This window comes from Octodon degus, unplaced genomic scaffold (assembly GCF_000260255.1).
Source record: "Octodon degus isolate 3935 unplaced genomic scaffold, OctDeg1.0 scaffold00077, whole genome shotgun sequence".
Lineage (NCBI taxonomy): Eukaryota > Metazoa > Chordata > Mammalia > Rodentia > Octodontidae > Octodon > Octodon degus.
Window position 1 is genome coordinate 7,996,379 of NW_004524653.1, and position 4,250 is coordinate 8,000,628.

Here is a 4,250-nt window from a genome sequence, read left to right on the forward strand (position 1 = left end):
CTGCCGCGCCGCTCGGTGCTCGCCGCGCTCGTCTTCTTCTGGCTGTCGTCCTCGCTGCTCTACTTCGTCTATGTGGCGCCCGGCAGAGGTAAGACGGGGCCCGCAGGGCACCCGCGCGAGCCCGCACGCCCCGGGGCCCGCGCGGCGGAGCTCAGAGCCGGGTGCGCGGAGGCGGCGGGGACCTCCGCCGGGCTGTGGGGACGCCGCCGCTTCCCGCCCTCCGCCGCTCCGGCCAAGTCGTTCCCTCCCGAACCGGCCGCGCCGGAGCCCGGCTTCCCGCCCCTCGGGCCCGGGCTCCGCCTCCCCCGGGCCCCCCGATCCCGTTCCCGGCATTCCGCGCCGCGCCGGTCCCGGGCGCCCTCCGGTCCGCATCCATCCTTCCTCTTGCGCGGTTCTGCGCTTCCTGCTCCCGGGCCGGGTTGCCTTTCTTTGCTCTGCTCCCCGCGCTACGTCCCCCTCTGCTCTTGGGGTCCACCCTGCATTCAGCCGCCTCGTCTCCAGTCCCCCCCCAAGGGCACAGTCTTGTCTCCTCCGCCCTCTTCCCTCCCCAGACCCTGGTTTCCTCCGGAACCGCGGACCCCGCGAAGGGGTACGGTCGTACACTGCTGCCCTCAGAGCCTCGATTTGGGGGTGGAAAAAAGGCGGCTTTTGAATGTCGGATGGTGCTTGCTCTAGGGACCAAGGGGAAGTTTGAATTGGCCCTAGAGGAGGGGCTGTGACACGGGTCTTTGGGAAATGGTGCCAGGTTGAGGGGCGGAGAAAAGGAATGGGTACTGGTTCTTGTCAAAAGCTTAGCCTTTAAAGGGAAAACAGCCCCCAGAGAAACTGGACTGTTCCTGGCCGCAGACTTTATAAGACTACAGAGAAGGTATTTAGGATGACTTGAAGAGATAAGGAATGGCTTCGGTGAGGGTTGAGGGCATAGGGCATTGAGGTCAGACTTGGATTCCAACTCTTGACCTCTATGACCTTGGACAGGTTACTAAGCCTCAGCTTTTCTTCTCTGTGAAATGGGGGTAGGAATCCCGCCTCACAAGATAACTAACAGGATGAAAGTCGATAAATGCCGTATTAAGTACATAACACTGTGCCTGATGCAGTTTTCAAAATAAATAAAATCAGGGATTGTATGCGCCTCTCAGGAAAGAAGAGAATAGGTGGAAGATTTAAGGGATGTAGTTGGCTGACTTGGCATCAGCATGGAGCTCGAGAGAAAACCTCTAGTTTGGGGTGAAAAATGAGCAGAAAATTCCATTGGGGGGTAGGGCAGGGAGTAAATTCTGTTGTAAAAATTTTGGGTTGTTAGAAAGTTAGGAAAGGGTTGCTGGTGAGAGGTCAGCTGTAGGGGGGAGTACAGGTGCCTTTTAGGGTTGTAGTAGTAACTAGTGGCATTCTTTGTTGACCAGCCAGCACTGAACTAGAACAGAAAGTTCTAGATGGAACATGACAGTCTCTTCTGATAATTGTGTGTGTGTGTGTGTGTGTGTGTTTTGGTGTTGGTTTTTTGTTTTTTGAGACAGGGTCTTTCCATGTAGTTCAGGCTGGCCTTGAACTAATGAGGGAGGCCAGGCAGGTCTCAAAACTCCCAAGGATCCTGGGATTACAGGTGTGTACCACTGTGCCCAGTTCTCCTGATCATTTTTAAAAGCATATTTCACTTGCTGGTAATGTTGATGTTTGCTATGAACTGGGTTTGGAAAGATGGAACAGGAGACATCAGATTGCCCTGATCATCTCCTAAGTGTCTTAGGGAAACCTCTAGAGAGATACAATCATTGGATTTGATGAGTAAATGGTAAAAGGATAGGGATTTTGGCAGAACAAGAATAGATAACTAATTAGTGGAAGTAATTGAGAAAAGAGTTCATTAGCGTATTGGATATTAGAGTCTCTTAAAAATGGATGTGAAATGATGGATTCATACCTAGAGGCAAGTTTAAAGCCATTATCCCCTTTCTTCTCCTTTCGTGCAAGTGACAGATATTTCTGGCCTGGGTTCCTAAATCAGCTATAGCCAAATGGAAAAAATATATCCCACTGGGATGCTAATCATTCTTTTGATTAGAAAGATTAGAAGCCAGATTCTCCAACGCAAATGAAACTTAGCAATTGAAGATTCCACAGTCATAGATGTTAGGTTCGTGGAAGGCCTGTGTCCAGTGATGTGCTACCCTGCTGAGAATCTTGCATCCTTAAGACGAAATACTTTAGTTCTCATTAGCATCTCTTCAGCTGCAAGAGTTTGAAAGAGCAGGTCTGTTGAGGATGCTAGTTCTGTTAGGCAAGTGCTTATTCTACTGAGCCATCTCCCCAACCCCATAGTTCTGTTAGGGAGGAAGAGGAAGAGCAAGAAGCACGTGGAGGGCTGGGGATGTAGCTTAGCGATTAAGCAGTTGGCCAGCTTGCACAAGGCCATGTGTGAGTTCTACGGTTGATTCCCAGTGCCGGAAAAGTAAAAGATGTGTAAGAGTCTCAGAGTTCATGCAACCACAGTTAGGTTAGCTGCTTGGCAGTTTTATTTCTGCCTTCCTTTTTCTTTATTTTATCTTTTTTGAAACAGGGTCCTGCTGTGTATTTCACACTGGCTCTGAGCTCACTTTGTAGCCCAGGCTGATCTAGAACTTGCAAGGATCCTCCTGCCTCAGCCTCCCAAGTGCTGGGATTACAGGCATGTGTCACCTTGCCCGGCTTGTCTGTCTTGTTAATGAGCCTAATTTTTAAAATTTCTAGCTTTGGAGTGCAAGCTAACAAATCTTTGCAAAGGCTAAAGCAGTCTAGAAAAATAAAAGGTTTTTTCCTGAGTCGTGGGATAAGAAGACCTTATTTGAGGCAGTTATTAAAATGAGCTTAGGAAATAATACTAAATTGAACCAAACTTTTTTTTTTTTTTGTCTTTTTGGGACAGGGTCTCACTATGTAGTTAGGCCAGGCTGGTCTTGAACTTGTGACAATCCTCTAGAATACTGAGATTACATTTCTTTAGGTCAAAAGCAGTGGAATATTAACTGTTGCCTACAGTTCAATCTAATACAGTTTCAAATAATGATAAATTTTTTCTGACAGGATGGAAAGTGGCAAATTGTATTTCTTTCCAAATTTCAATTGTTTTTCTAGTTCTTGCTTTTCACTTGTTCTGTGTACTTTATGACCCCATGCTAAAGGGCTAAAGAGTAATTATTTCTTCAAGAATATATTATAATGATATTCAGAAATGGGTATAGCATAGCTGTAAGGCTGAGGCAGGAGGATCTCTGGGAATTCAAGGCTAGCCTGACTAACATGGGGAGACCCTGTCTCAAAAAATCAAACAGACAAAAACAAAAGGTAAGAAGACTTGAATTTGAAATAAGAGTAGTTGTATGCCAGGTGTGGTGGCACAGGCCTGTAATCCCAGCACTCAGGCTGCTCAGGCAAGAGTTGGAGACCAGCCTGGGCTACAAGTCGATTTCAAGGCCAGCCTGAACTGCGTAGTGAAACCCAGCCTTAAAAAGACAGAGCCCCTCCCAAAAGTGTGTGTATGTGTGTGTATTTATTTTTATTTTTTTAACTGGGAATTGAACTCAGGATCTTGAGCTTGCCAGCCAGGCACTGTGCCACTGAATTATATCACTGGCCTATAAATTTACATTAACCTAGCACACATTTCTGCCTATTAACTTAGTTTTTTTTTTTTTGTGGAACCGGGGGTTGAACTCAGGTCCTTGCTCTTGCCAGGGAAGCACTTATTCTACTGAGCCATCTCCACAGCCCCTAATTTAGTATTTTATAATCTGCTGGTTCTTGGTGATTTGTAGTCTAAGATCAAAAGGGAATTTTTTTTGGACTTGAGGATCATCTGTGAAATGCGATCAATTTACCACCTGAATGAGAGAACTGGGTATGAGGAAAATTCTTAAATATGAGTATAGGTTTGCAACAAGTACAGAATACTCCTGCTGCTGTAATCTCTTCATCTCAATCCCATTAACATTTTAATGTTAAGTGCTTGCCTGGCAAGCACAAGGGCCTGAGTTCAATCCCTGGTTTTGCAAAAAAAAAAAAAAAAGGTTCTTGTTAGAAGTTTTCTTGGGCTGGGGAGATAGCTCAGTAGAATAAGTGCTTGCCTGGAAAGTGCAGGGTCCTGAGTTCAATCCCCAGTACTGCAAAAAAAAAAAAAAAGTTTCTTTAGGGCCAGGGAGATGGCTTAGTGGAATAAGCACTTCCCTGGCAAGCGCAAGAGCCTGAGTTCAATCCCCGGTTCTGCCAAAAAA

General features: G+C 46.8%; 1 protein-coding gene across 1 annotated transcript in view; it reads left to right on the forward strand.

Annotated features, from left to right (window-relative positions):
- The first annotated feature begins 6 nt into the window (after positions 1 to 6).
- B4galt5 (beta-1,4-galactosyltransferase 5) overlaps positions 7 to 4,250 on the forward strand; it is a 109,963-nt gene continuing 105,719 nt past the window's right edge. Inside the window, exon 1 of the mRNA XM_004636045.2 lies at positions 7 to 88. The gene's annotated coding sequence lies outside the window, so the exon portion shown is untranslated. The remainder of the gene's footprint in view (positions 89 to 4,250) is intronic.